This window comes from Bufo bufo, chromosome 1 (assembly GCF_905171765.1).
Source record: "Bufo bufo chromosome 1, aBufBuf1.1, whole genome shotgun sequence".
Lineage (NCBI taxonomy): Eukaryota > Metazoa > Chordata > Amphibia > Anura > Bufonidae > Bufo > Bufo bufo.
This window is the reverse complement of record NC_053389.1, coordinates 573,985,659-574,001,260: the sequence shown is the minus strand read 5'-3', so window position 1 is coordinate 574,001,260 and position 15,602 is coordinate 573,985,659. Positions and strand designations below refer to the sequence as shown.

At 40.6% G+C, this 15,602-nt stretch overlaps 1 protein-coding gene across 22 annotated transcripts in view; it reads left to right on the top strand.

Annotated features, from left to right (window-relative positions):
- CELF2 (CUGBP Elav-like family member 2) overlaps window positions 1-15,602 on the top strand; it is a 453,132-nt gene that overhangs the window by 93,388 nt on the left and 344,142 nt on the right. The window contains exon 1 of one of the 22 annotated variants that reach the window (XM_040413276.1): window positions 8,114-8,341. The exons of the other annotated variants lie outside the window; for them this stretch is intronic. The gene's annotated coding sequence lies outside the window, so the exon portion shown is untranslated. Of the gene's footprint in view, window positions 1-8,113; window positions 8,342-15,602 lie in introns of those variants that run through there. 22 annotated transcript variants of the gene reach the window in all.

The following is a 15,602-nucleotide window of genomic DNA, read 5'->3' as shown; positions in this document are numbered from 1 at the left end:
CGGAAGCGTTTTTGCAGATCCATGACGGATCCGCAAAAATTACTAGTGTGAAAGTAGCCTTAGTGGTTATTTCCGTTTTTGTGCACATGACAGATTATTATTTGAATTCCCATGTAGCCTTGATATCCCTCAGAAATTGTGAGAAGCGTAACCCAATTTTTTGTTTCATTTCAAAGCCACCCATCACTTAGTCTTAAAGTATGCCCTACTCGATGGGCAGAGTTTATGGCATACAAGTTCATACAAGCTCCTGAGATGTACATCTGGTATTCACTGCAGCTCTTGTAATGCCAAGGCTTCACCTACTGATAACATGTTGTGATATCACAATGAGGTGTGCCAAATGACAAACTAGGTTCTGCCACATTGGTAGATGAGAAACCGCATCCCTATTGAACTTCTTTTTCTCCCTATGAGCAGTCTGTGAACCTATGTATTCATTCCTTACCTGGAGCTCATTCCCCTGCTTCAATAAGACACAGATTGAAGACTTGCATATGAGGCTAAGAATCTGAGGCAGCAGCTGTCTGCATCTTTTCACAGAGTAAATTAAATCCAGTTGTCTTTAAAATCACAAGATGCAATAAAAGAGCTGTTCTGTGCCATCCTCAGATTATAAAAACTGTTGTTATAAAGAATGACAAGCTGATTAAGAGTGATTTTCATCAGGGGAGGAGGGATAGAGCAGAGGAGCAGGAGAAAAGAATATTAGGCTGTCTAGATTCTCCCGTTTTGGTGGATGTGCTTCAATAATTGCATTCTTGCAAACAGATGAACAAACAACCTGCAGGGTGATAGGTCTGGAAGCACAAGTAGGAAAAATAGGAAAGCCTGGTCCTCAGAGTCCAAGTAGCCAGTGAACAAATAACATGATTCATAGAATAAATGTATTCAGCCATATATGTATGCACTTTGTTCATATCACTTGTGACCAAGCCAATTGGCTTCTTGTGTAGCCCAAGAAATCAATGCTTCTTTGAAATGCGCCTGTGTACATCTCAGGTGTAAAGTGCACTATACCACTGCATAAATATTAAAGCCATAGGCTAAACTCAACACAGCGTCTCTGGTCTGTACTGAAGATGGCTTACATATGTCCTGCTCATTAATGCTACCGCAACAAAGGAAATCTATATGTTTGAAGTTTTTCTCTCACGAGAAGATAGAGTTAAAATGTAACCCATTCATAAAATCACATACAATTTCTTGTCATCTGTGCATCTCCACTAAGTTGTAAATATATATATATTTTCACTTTTTTAAATCAAAATTATGACATTTCCCATTAACATTCACAAAAAGTTAAAATAAGTTAAATGGGAACTTAAAACACCATGGTGGCTCAGTGCTTAGTGTGTCTATAGTGCAGCATGACTCCTAGATTTGAATCAGAATATGATATTGATTAGGGCAGGATCAGCCAACAATCTAATGTGTGGATGTCTTACCTCTCCCCCGACGTCAACATATATAGTAACATAAAACATAAGGCCGAAAAAAGACATTTGTCCATCCAGTTCGGCCTGTTATCCTGCAAGTTGATCCAGAGGAAGGCAAAAAAAAAGAAACTATGAGGTAGAAGCCAATTTTCCTCACTTTAGGGGAATAAAAAATTCCTTCCCGACTCCAATCAGGCAATCAGAATAACTCCCTGGATCAACGACCCCTCTCTAGTAGCTATAGCCTGTAATATTATTACACTCCAGAAATACATCCAGGCCCCTCTTGAATTCCTTTATTGTACTCACCATCACCACCTCCTCAGTTCCATAGTCTCACTGCTCTTACCGTAAAGAATCCTCTTCTATGTTTGTGTACAAACCTTCTTTCCTCCAGACGCAGAGGATGTCCCCTCGTCACAGTCACAGTCCTGGGAGAAATCTCTGTACTGTCCCCTGATATATTTATACATAGTAATTAGATCTCCCCTCAGTCGTCTTTTTTATAAATTGAATAACCCTAATGTTGATAATCTTTCAGGGTTCTGTAGTTGCCCCATTCCAGTTATTACTTTAGTTGCCCTCCTCTGGACCCTTTCCATCTCTGCTATGTCTGCCTTGTTTACAGGAGCCCAGAACTGTACACAGTACTCCATGTGTGGTCTGACTAATGATTTGTAAAGTGGTAGGACTATGTTCTTATCACGGGCATCTATGCCCCTTTTGATGCAACCCATTATCTTATGATACTCTGTACTATCTGGCAGCGGCTTATTCCTCTCTCATGTGTTTATGGTGGAGTAAAGAGGAATAGCTGTTGGGTGAATGCTAATTTGGGTGACAGCAATCTTAAGACTGAGGCTTCATTATAATTTTGGCCCAACACCTGTGGCACAACCAAAAATTGCTGTGTAGCAGTACAGCCGTTGTACTGAACGGGGTTGTAGTGCAACTTACAAGTTGGCATGACTGTGACCCCAGAATCACCAAAAAATCTAACAATGAGTTTTTGTGATTTTTGCGACTATTAGGCCTCTTTCACATGGGCGAGTTTTCCGCGCGGGTGCAATGCATGAGTTAAACGCATTGCACCCGCACTGAATCAGGACCCATTCATTTCTATATGGCTATTCACATGAGCGATGATTTTCACGCATCACTTGTGTGTTGCGTGAAAATCGCAGCAAGCTCTATTTTGTGCGTTTTTCACGCAACGCAGGCCCCATAGAAGTGAATGGGGCTGCGTGAAAATCTCAAGCATCCGCAAGCAAGTGCCATGTTATAAGGGAAAATAATACAATCTACACAACCTTGAACCCAAACCTGAACTTCTGTGAAGAAGTTCGGGTCTGGGTACCACATTCAGTTTTTTATCCCGCGCGTGCTAAACGCATTGCACCCGCGCAATAAAAACTGAACAACGGAACGCAATCGCAGTCAAAACTGACTGCAATTGGGTACCTACTCGCGCGGGTTTGCTGCAACGCATCCGGACATTATCCGGACACGCTCGTGTGAAAGAGGCCTTACTGTCGTACTGTGACCACATTCAATTCAATCACTGCGCTGCTACACAGGAAAAACAGTAAAGGAAGATAGCACTAAACTGATGCAATAAATAAATATTCTCAGTATCAGTGGGGGTCCCCCATCAATCATAAATTAATTCCATATCCTAGAGATATGTCATCACTTTATGAGATCAGAAAGTCTTTTTAAGCCATCTTTATAATACAAAGCCTCCTATTTCTCCTGTGTTATCAATAATAACAGTCTGGTAAGGTTTCACTCCATTAGTTTAGATCCACAGTTTATTTTCCTGTTGATAGTTATGGTTTGTGCATCTTCAGTTACTGTCTTGATCGGGAATACATTGTGTAGGACAGGAAAGCGCTTTATTGCCTCTTCCACATTTTAACAACCTTTTTTATATTCTTCACTTTTTCTTTCTTTTTCATGGCAGATCCCCTCCTGAGACAACCGTTCGCATTTCTCTAATTCTTCTCTTGGGAAATAACATTGAAATAATGGTTTTGCTTGTTAATAACTAGATGTGCATACTGTGAGTTAGAAAACTACTGAAAAAGCCTAACAAAATGCTAAACCATTCTGCGCTGTATCTGTTAGAGAAGGTTATTTGTTCAGCATGTTTGTGGCCTGACTTTATGATTCTTTAACCACTTCACATCTGGGCCATTTGCCCCCTTCCTGACTAGGCCTAATTTAGCAAATCTGACCTATCTCACTTTATGTGGTAATAACTTTGGAACGCTTTTTTCTTTTCCAAGTCATTCAGAGATTGTCTTCTTGTGACACATTGTACTTCATGCTAGTCATAAATTTGAGTCAAAATATTTCACCTTTATTTATGAAAAAATCCCAAATTAACAAAAATTTAGAAAAATTAGCAATTTTCTAAATTTTAATTTCTCTGTTTTTAAAACAGAAAGTGATACCTCATAAAATATTTATTACTTAACATTCCCCATATGTCTACTTTATGTTGGCATCATCTTGGAATTGTCATTTTATTTTTTAAGGACGTTAGAAGGCTTAGAAGTTTAGAAGCAATTCTTAAAATTTTTAAGAAAATTGCTAAAACCCACTTTTTAAGGACCAGTTTAGGTCTTAAGTCACTTTGTGGGACCTACATAGTGGATACCCCCATAAATGACACCATTGTAGAAACTACACCCCTTAAGTTACTTAAAACTGATTTTACAAACTTTGTTAACCCTTTAGGCGTTCCACAAGAATTAAAGGAAAGTGGAGATCAAATGTTTAAATTTCACTTTTTTGGCAGATTTTCCATTTTAATCCAATTTTTTCTTTAACACATCGATGGTTAACAGCCAAACAAAACTCAATATTTATTACCCAGATTCTGCGGTTTACAGAAACACCCCACATGTGGTCATAAACTGCTGTATTCGGCACACGGCAGGGTGCAGAAGAAAAGGAGCGTTACATGGTTTTTAGATGCCATGTCCCATTTGAAGCCCCCCTGATTCACCCTTACAGTAGAAACTCTCAAGAAGTGACCCCATTTTGGAAACTAGGAGATAAGGTGCCAGTTTTATTGGTACTATTTTTAGGTACATATGATTTTTTGATCATTCATTATAACACTTTATGGGGCAAGATGACAAAAAAATTGGTTGTTTTAGCACAGTTTTTATTTATTTAGTTTTACAGCATTCACCTGAGGGGTTCGGTCAAGTGACAATTTTATAGAGCAGATCGTTACGGACATGGCGATACCTATTATGTATACTTTTTCTTATTTATATAAGTTTTACACAATAATAGAGCTTTAGAAACAAAACAATTATGTTTTAATGTGTCCATGTTCTGAGAGCTATAGTTTTTTTTTATTTTTTGAGCAATTTTCTTATGTAGGGGCTCATTTTTGGCGGGATGAGGTGACGGTTTTATTGGTACCATTTTGTGGGACATACGCCTTTTTGATCACTTGGTGTTGCACTTTTTGTGATGTAAGGTGACAAAAATAGATTTTTTTACCCTTTTTTTTTACGTTGTTCGCTCGAGGGGTTAGGTCATGTGATATTTTTATAGAACTGGTTGCTATGGACGCGGCAATACCAAATATGTCTATTTTATTTTATTTTTTCTATTTTCAACTATTTTTTTATTCCTTACATGGGGAATTATTATTATTTTTTTTACACTTTGCATCCCCCATAAGGTCATACAAGACCTCTGGGGGACATTTACTTCACTTTTTTTTTTTTCACAGTTGATTTCTCCTGTAACTGGGGCTGACATAGTAGCCCCAGTTACAGAAGAAATGCACCCCCTACAGAGACTGTACAGCACAATACAGCACTGTACAGCCTCAGTGCAGGGCTGATCGAGGTCTCTGAAAGACCTCACACAGCTCCTGTACTCTCCGGTCCCGGCGATCACATGACCGCCGGGCAGGAACAGGAAGCGCATAGCATACAGCGATCTAGAAGGCAGGGACACCTGGGCACTGTCCCTGCCTTCTCTAAGGGTTGCCCTGCTGTCACTGACAGCGGGCAACCCGATCAGCAGCTGCACGATTAGCGTGCAGCTGCGATCTCTGATAGGACGTTTTAAAATGTCCATTAGGAGATAGACAACCACCTCCCAGACGTTTTTATTCAATGGGCGGACGGGAGGTGGTTAACTTTGATAGCAGTCTTCTACTCCAGCTGAGGAGATCAATATGTGCATGGTTGTTTAAAGCTACCCCCGGTTTCAAGAAAAAAAAAAAATCACATTAACTGGGAGACTGACAGTGCACATACATGTTGCCCTCATAGTAACATAGTTTGTATGAAAAAAGACACCTGTATAAGTCTGCTATCCTGCAAGTTGATCCAGAGGAAGGCAAAAAAAAAAACTGTAAAGTAGAAGCCAATTTTCCTAATTTCCTAATTAATCCCAATCAGGCAATCAGAATAAGGCTACTTTCACATTAGCATTTTTTTAGCGGATCCGTCATGGATCTGCAAAAACGCTTTCGTTACAATATTACAACCGCATGCATCCGTCATGAACGGATCCAGTTGTATTATGTCTTCTATAGTCATGACGGATCTGTCTTGAACACCATTAATAGTCAATGGGGGACGGATCCGTTTTCTATTATGTCAGAGAAAACAGATCCGTCACCATTGACTTACATTGTGTGTCAGAACGGATCCGTCTTGCTCCGCACCACATCGTGGACAAAAAAACGCTGCTTGCAGGGATGCAAACAAACGGAACGGAATGTATTTTGGTGCATTCCTTTTCGTTCAGTTCAGTTTTCTCTCCATTGACAATGAATGGGAATAAAACTGGTGTTTTCTTACTCTATTGAGATCCTATGAAGGATCTCAATAGCGGAATTGAAAACGCTAATGTGAAAGTAGCCTAAGGCTGGGTTCACACGGGCGTTGCGGGTCATGTTTGGAAAAAGATGTGGATGCATTGCGTGAAAATGCGCGATTTTTCCCCATGAGTGCAAAGCGATTTAATGCGTTTTGCACGCACGTGAGAAAAATCGGCATGTTTGGTACCCAAACCCAAACTTCTTCACAAAAGTTCAGGTTTAGGTTAGGTGTTGTGTAGATTTTATTATTTTCCCTTATAACATGGTTATAAGGGAAAATAATAGCATTCTTAATACAGAATGCTTAGTAAAATAGGGATGGAGGGGTTAAAAAAATAATAATTTAACTCACCTCATCCACTTGTTCGTGCAGCCCGGCTTCTCTTCTGTCTTCTTCTTTGATGACAGGAGGAAAAGGACCTTGGGTGACGTCACTGCGCTCATCACATGGTCAATCACATGATCTATCACCAGAAACTGAGGGTAAAGGTGCTGGACTTGCCAAGCATGTCTCAGACCTAAACCCTATTGAGCATCTGTGGGGCATCCTCAACCGGAAGGTGGAGGAGCGCAAAGTCTCTAACATCCACCAGCTCTGTGATGTCATCCTGGAGGAGTGGAAGAGTACTCCAGTGGCAACCTATGAATCTCTAATAAACTCCATACCCAAATGAGTTAAGGCAGTACTGGCAAATAATGGTGGCAACACAAAATATTGACACGTTGGGCACAATTTGACCAATTTCACTTAGGGATGTACTCACTTTTGTTGGCAGTGGTTTAGAGGCTGTATGTTATTTTGAGGGCACACACAATTTACACTGTTATACAAGCTGTACACTGACTACTTTACATTGTATCAAAGTATAATATTGTCAGTGTTGTCCATGATAAGATATAATAAAATATTTACAAAAATATTAGAGGTATACTCACTTTTGTGAGATACTGTATATGTAAGTACTATAATTGTGGAGGACTATAAAGTTGTAAAAGTTATTGTTATTTTGTTTTATTGTTTATCACATCCACACATTTGCTATCGTGTGTAGGATGTCTATTGTGGTACTTGTGCTCCGCTGCGGGCATCCTCCATTCTATGCATTGGGGATTGCCATTAGCAGCGGACCACAAGTGCAGGATCTGCCCCCCCCCCCCCCCCCCCGGTATAGATGCACCACTGCATATGGGGTTGAGCACTTCCTGCTTTTTAATACCACGCCAATTTGTAGTTTGTATATAGGACTATAAAGTTGCAGAGGATGGCAATAGCACATCTGTTCTTCTGATAAAGTAAGGGTCAAAGGTTTCTTAGGGTACACTTATGCATTTTCTATGTTGGACAAGTAGCTATATTATATTTTGATTGAGGGTAAGTATCACATAATCTCTGTAATATAGCTGCTATGGGTTATTATCCATTTGTTCTCATTGTCCGGTCTTTATACATAAAATCCAGTTTCTACAGCAGGAACATTTTCTAAGTGCATCTACAAAAACGTAGCAGGCTAAATAATACTCTTGACAAAATACTGCAGCGACAAAAAAAAAAAAAAAAAGACCCTTAAGGAAATTATAAAAATGTGCCTTTTTGCAGCAAAGTTTTAGAACTAAAGATATGCATTCAATATGACAGGGGTTAAAAGGTATCTGCTCGAATGAGCTACAGGCTGGAGAAGATAACAGTAACCAAGAAGAAAAAAAGATATAAAGTTTAACAAAGGACATCCGTTGTGCAAGACGATTTCAAAACCACATCTCATTTCATTCAACCGGATCTGCTCATTTCATCATTTCTCACTGCTGGGCTATTTAGAGTCTTCCTACAGTCCTGCACTTTGCAGAGAGCAATGCCATTTTTTCTAATTAGTAGACACAGTGGCTGTGGTTGGAAATCCAACTAATTGGGCCGAAACTGACAAATCGTATTAGAAAGGCTTGAAAGTGTTTCTATCTTTAAAGGAGAAACTTGTACAGAAAGGAAGCTGCGCGCCATAGGGCAGAACCTGTTCCAAATTTAACATTGGTGACAGCTGGAAAGGTACGTTATGTTTTACTCGCTTCTCTGTTTCTTACAAATACCCATTCTGGTTTTCTGAATCAATGAACAGGACTATTAATGGTACATATAGGTAAGACTTACTGTCTGCTCTAGATATACTGTGTGTATGACATGTAGAACAACACGTATGCAATGGCATGATTGATTGTTGGTCGTTTTCCTTACATTGAACCACGCTCCATTCTTACATATTAGTATAGTATAGTAGTATATGACCGCTATGTAGATAGAGAGATAGATAGTAGATAGATAACCATTCTCTAAGCTATTTTAATACTGCATATATTTTATTAATAATATTCAATAATGAAATTGGACTTTATATATTTAAATAGGCGGCACTTCCATTAAACCAATTGTCCCCTCATTTGTACGGTAGGTGAGCTGGAATACACCATTTTTTCTTTAACGATGGGTGCACATACATAATTGTGTCTGGCCAGGTTTTTTTTTTTTTTTTTTGTGGAGCCGAACACAACCGAAGCATGTGTATGTAGTGCAAAGATCCAGCGTCTATAAACTGATAGCGCCGGACACAAAAACGGAACACTGTGCTGTTTTACATCTAGCATTGCGACTGATGTACTGGGTGAATGTGAAAACGATGGGATCAGTTCTAGCTTCAGTTTGCCCCCAATGTTTTCTCCATCACACCGGAGGGATACTGAATCGGGTTCCTGGATATTATTGAAGGGGCTTTAAAACTGCACATTGAGTCATGAATGTATTTGCAGCCTCTGCTGCTCTGGCCGGTTCGATCATATGACACTTGACAAGGTTCCTTGGATCCCATATCATCTGCTGTGTGGACAGGACGTTAGTCTCACTTAGTCTGTCCATTTCTGTGAGACTGCCATCAAGGCTCTTCTAGAAATGACTAGAGAAACTGCTTACTAACCAAACGGCAGACTGTGGGACCCACTGGATGCCAGGGGCCACTTGATGTAACTGCCGAAAGTAAAGGAGGCTGAAAATGCATCAATAAATCCAGTCATGTATGCTAGCACATTTACAACACTTTATTTAAGGGTGACGTAATAAACAAACCAACATCTTAATGAAATGGATAATCTGTATATAGCCATAAGCTGTGCTCAGCTATCTATGGCATCCACAGCACACGTCAGACCTCCATTCAGTTCTTGTCGGGGGGGAGGGGGCTGCAATCAGTGGCATTCATAGAGAAGTAAGGGCCCCATAGCAAAGATCAAACCGCCTTCCCTCACACACACACACAGGACAGAATGGTTTCTGCCTAAACCCTTTTCAATAACCCTTGGGCCATTTTTCCACTGCCTCATTTGCTAAAAGTTGTTCCTTTAGAGCAGGCATGCTCAACCTGCGGCCCTCCAGCTGTTGCAAAACTACAACTCCCAGCATGCCCCAACAGCCTACAGCAGGGCATTGTAGGAGTTGTAGTTTTACAACAGCTGGAGGGCCGCATGTTGAGCATCCCTGCTTTAGAGGGTAGAGCCACTAAATCTGAACATACCTGTTAAATAGGGGGCAGAAAATGCCTCAAAGGGTACTTAGTGAGAAGGACTCACTGAGGGAGATTTATCAAAGCTGGGTAAAAAGAAACTGACTTAGCTCCCCAAAGACACCAATCAGATTTCACCTTTCATTTTCTTTGGAAAATGAAAGATGGAATCTGATTGGTTGCTATGGGCAACTAAGCGAGTTTTCCTTTACATCTGTTTTGATAACTCTCGCCCACTGAGTCCATTGCTTTTAAAGGATAGTCTACTGAATTTAGCCGAATTCAATATAATGCTTTTACACAACTTTTAAATTTCCCATCAATAATACTCAATCATTGGGGTGAGTGATGAGCGAATCGAAGTCAAACTAATTAACTTCTATTCAAATTTCCAAGCGCTTCGTAATGAATAAATTTTCTGTGAAATGGCAAAAAAATACATACCTCATTCATTTGGGTGTGAAGAGGCCGCCCCTGCCATCTCAATTGAAGATAACTCTCAAAATCTCACATGCGGTATCTTCAAACAAGATGGCCGCGACAGATGGATGAGGTGAGTATTTTTATTTTTTTACCAGAGTAGCCTGTGAAAGCCCTCAATGTTAATCTCAGATGCCGCGATCAGCGATGAACACGGCATCTGAGGGGTTCAATCATTGGGGGGGGGGGGGGTGGCGCCATCGCCGCTCCCTGTCATTGTGCCCACTACATACAAGGAAATGCTTTTTATGATGAAGTAATTTGTCAAATTTCTTTGTGTAATTCGATGAATTAGCCGAATCGAATGTTTGATAACTTCACTCAGCACTAATTGGAGTCCCAGAATAGAGTGCACCTGTTATCTAGCGGTCAGGGAATTTAAGACTACACAGGAACGTGACTGTATTTGTTGCTTATAGCAACCAATCACAGCGCAGCTTTCAATTTGGCACATCAGTTAAAGAAATAAAAGCTGAGCTCTGATTGGTTTCTATGGGCATTTTCGTTTAGACAGGTTTGATAAATGATAGATGATGCGGCTGCAACATGTTGAAAGCTTTTTTTTTTTTTTTTTTTTTCAAGTCTTCCCACACTTTTTGATGTTTTACAGATAGGAATAAGGTGAAATGAAGCTGAATATTTATTTTCACCTTTATGCTGTGGTGCATATCCTGTTTCAAACTTAGTGAAACTGCTTCAACTTTCGCATTTCTACTATATCAAGTTGAAGACGGTAACAGGGAGCATTGGCCAAAAAGAAAAAAAATGAATGAATTTAAAGTCAGTGGAAGAACAGAATGGTTGCATTAACATGCAAGTAGCAGTAAATGACCTAACCTAAGTAGCTGTGTGGCTGAGCGTTTGAAGAATGTGCCTTACAAAATCCCTAAGACTCTGGTGTCAGCACTCTTCAGTGTGAGGGAGCTATGTGACTTGGATGTCAAAGTCAAGCAGCTACATATTCCCTGAAGAAGTCCAAAGAATTATTTTGAGGAACGTCTTACAAATCCTTAATATGGATGAGGCGACATTTTGCAGCCTATATGGTTCATCGGGCTTACCAATTATTATAGTAAAATATGTATCACGCTTTGCTTTTTCAGTGCAGGCAAAGGGATTAATAGTTATGGTGTATGGAAGTGCATCAGAAAACACACTAAAGTTGACCCCATCTGCTGTCTAATGTATCAATACAGGACAGATGTACCATGTATGATTACTATGTATCTCAAACAATGTAAACAGGCTGCTGTGAAATTGGTAGTATTGCTGGCCACACTTAAAAAGCAGAAAGATTCTAATCTTGTTAAAAACGAGAAGTCCACATTTCCCTTCCTCCTCAGAACCACTTGCAAGTTTCCCTATCTCCAGCTAGCCGGAGGGGTTTAGAGCAGCTGCTTATCTCAGCCCACTGCATGCCAGTATCAATCTGACAACTTTGACAGGCACTGTCATGGGTAAAAAACAAGCATAACCAGCTTAAGTCAGAAAAAAATGATTTATTAAACAGATAGATTTGTAATTAACTTGTGGGATTTTTGACTATTGTGAAGGGTTATGGCATTTAGGTGATCTGTTACTGAAAGTGGTATAGAGGGCTCAGCACAGGCCTGTGTTGCGCTGGCAGTTTTCTGAAATTTGGCGGTCACTAAAAGAGGATATCCTAAAGAGGGAGGAGTGTACAAAACGAAATAATAGGGTTTTATTAAATATGAGAAGTTGTTGAATGATGCCTTACTACTTCTTGTTTTCCTGATTTCTGTTACTTTCACAATATTTGCTGTACAGTAAATTGATCTATTACCAGCTACTACTACAGTTCCTGTTACTGCTGAAAAAGAAAACATTTTATTAGTAACAAAAAGAGGAAATAGCAGACTAAATGGATCAGGGCTGGATATATCCCTGAAGACAGATAAGTGATATGTCTAGAATTTGCTACCAAAGCCTGACTTTGTATGATAGTTACTATTATCCAGCCAATACATAACCAGTATTGAACTCACTCCAGCTGGCTTTATGGTATATAAGTGGCTGTTACTGTCTAGAATCTATAACTAGTTCTTATAGTCTATGGTCTATATCTGGCTCTTATAGTATATAATTTTTAACTTGCTCTTATAGCCTGCAGTCTATAACTGTCTTCTGAAGTCTACAGTCTGTAACTGGCTCCTATTAGTCTGTGGTCCATAATTGCTTTTGTAGTCCACAGTCTATAATTGGTTCGTATAGTCTTTATACGCATTTTGGCCAACACCAATTACTAGTTCACCCTTCTCGACCCCTGCAAAGAAATTCTCATCTTCAATTTCTGTGGTGGAGAGGACTAGCAAAATGGTGCAATACCAGAAGGTCCTTGTGGAAAAATTGCTCCAAAAATTTCCAGCTGACAACGCTGGCAGCAGAGTACATAGTTCCTTGGGCAACCAAGGAGGGGAGACGAGAACACACAGCAGTTCCAGCAGAGGCAGGGCAACACTCTCCAAAGCCTGGGACAGTTTCATGACACCCCGCCAGCAACCTCACCCTGATGCGCGGCCTAGTATCACAAAGAGAGAAACGTTTTGGATGGTGAATGAGTACGTAGCAGACTGTGTCAGCGTCCTCAATGATCCCTCTGTGCCTTACAACTATTGGGTGTCCAAGCTGGACACATGGAACGAACTGGAGCTCTACGCCTTGGAGGTGCTGGCCTGCCCTGCCGCCAGCGTTTTGTCAGAGTGGGTATTTAGTGCTGCTGGGGGCATAATGACTGATAAGCGCATCCGCCTGTCAACTGAAAATGCTGACAGGTTGACTCTTATCAAAATGAACAAGGCCTGGATTTCCCCTGACTTCTCTACTCCACCAGAGGAAAGCGGTTGAACATAAAGGCACTTTAAATGTGGCTTTTATGGTGTATTGAATACACTGTATTCCTATGCAGCCCTTCCACCACAAAAAAGGGTATATTGTTCAATCTTTTCTCGCCCTTCTCCTCCATCATATCAACATGCTTATTTGGCTGCCCTCGCTCCTAATGTTTTAGAGGGTCAGTTCAACAGTAGGCCCTCAACCATCATTTTTTCGATGGTCAGCTCAGCAGCAAGCCCTCACCCATAATGTTTTAGATGGTCAGCTCAGCAGCAGGCCCTCGCCCATCATTTTTTCCATGGTCAAATCAACAGCAGGCCCTCGCCCCTAATGTTTTAAATCGTCAGCTCAGCAGCAGGCTCTCGCCCCTAATGTTTTAGATGGTCAGCTCAGCGGCAGGCCCTCGCCCATAATGTTTTAGATGGTCAGATCAGCAGCAGGCACTCGCCTCTAATGTTTTAGAGAGTCAGCTCAGCAGCAGACCCTCACTCCTAATGTTTTAGATGGTCAGCTCAGCAGCAGACGCTCACCCCTAATGTTATAGATGGTCAGCTCAGCAGCAGACCCTCACCCCTAATGTTTTAGATGGTAGGATCAGCAGAAGGCCCTCGCTCCTAATGTTTTAGATTGTAGGATCAGCAGAAGGCCCTCGCCCCTAATGTTTTAGAGGTTCACAAGCAGGCCCTTGCTCCTAATGTTTTTGAGGGTCATCAGGAGGCCATCAATCATAATTTTTCAAGGGTGTGTATCATGCCCTCCTTTATGTGTAATAAAGGGTGTATTGGAGTGCCGGTTCCTTGTAATTTTTGGCAGCCCTTTCACTTAGTGCATAGGCTTTATGAGTGCAGGAGTCCCACTACCTGAACAATTGTACCACAATGTGAATGAGGCCCTCCTTTATGTGATATACAGGTTGTATCGGAGTGCCTCTTGCTTGTAATTTTTGTCAGCACTTGCACTTTATAAACAAGTAAATATACAGGAAAGAATGTTTCCTAACAATTTTTCCTCTAAAATCAATTTTATATTCGGTTTGGTGCGTATTATTGCCAGTCTGTAAAAGTGGCGTACTACTCGGACCACATCGTTCCCAGCAGCGACCTGGGAGTCCAAGATGCATCCAACCCTCCCCCCTTGCTGTTCCCGAACAATTTTAGTGGTGTTTCCATCAATTTCTGACCTTTTCATGTGAACCAGACACCCTCCCCTCTTCAGAGCAGGGGGTGCCTGGTTTAATGCTCGGATTCTCCCATTGACTTTGGTGCTCGATCAACACTACTTAGAATACATTAGGGATTTTTATGATTGTCGTCCAAATGTTTAACATTTGTCTTCCATATGTATTAGCTAAAAATGGTGAAAAAATTCTTATGTACATTAGAACAATGTGAGCCAAGTGAACTTTACGCAGGAAGAAGGGAGAACACTGCTGGGTTATTGATAACATATTTTTTGTATATATGCTGGCCATATGTACTTTAATGGCTCTGACTTACAGGCATTTATCCAGATTATGATATATTCCCTCATGTGATAAAGTAGCTTTTTTTATGAATTATGCAGTGATTTGCTTTATTTAAATTTTTTAATTTAATGTTGCCTGTCAGTTTTAGGCTACTTTCACATCTGCGTTTTCCTTTCTGGTTTTGAGATCCGGCAGAAGATCAGAAGTGTAACTGCAGTTTAATTTTTTTATACCCTGTTTACACCCTGCTGTATAAATGCTTTTGTGCTTTATAATTTAATATTTTTCAGTTTCACCTCACAATAACACCCAGAAATGTGTGTCACTTTCACATTGAGCAGGCCTATTCCCACAGTGTTGTCATGTGCAGGCCGTCTCCTCTCTGATATAAACATGAGACCGGGAGAGCACTGGGAGGAGGAGCTCAGCTCTGAGTGCCTGGACTCGGGCAGAAGTGGATGGGGGAGGGCTGTTTTAGATGCTGCTATCTCCTGAATGGTAGCGGCTAGAAATATGCAACTGGTCTTCTTTGAGAGCTGACATTCCAGGCTTTCATACCAGAATGACAGCTAAAGTCCAAGCAACAGAAGAGATATCACTGTTAGAAATCGAGTCGGGATAATCGTGGGTAAAACCTGCTTTTACTTTCACTTTCAGCTGTATGCACTGCATCCCGATTTCTATCAGTGATATCTTCCCCTGTACTGAACATATTGCTGTCATTCTGGTATTCTCTGAATGTCAGCTTTCAAACAATGCAAATATATATATATCTATTACCAAACCAGAGATATGAGCAGTTAAAGCAGCCCCCTCCCTATCAGTGTGGAGGAGAAAGAGGGAGCAGCTACAGAGCTGACAGGAGGAGAAAAAGATGGTAAAAAAAATATAGAAATGTGACATTGTCGTCATTGTAGTGACCCACATAATAAAATTGTTATTTTTACCACACAGTGAACACC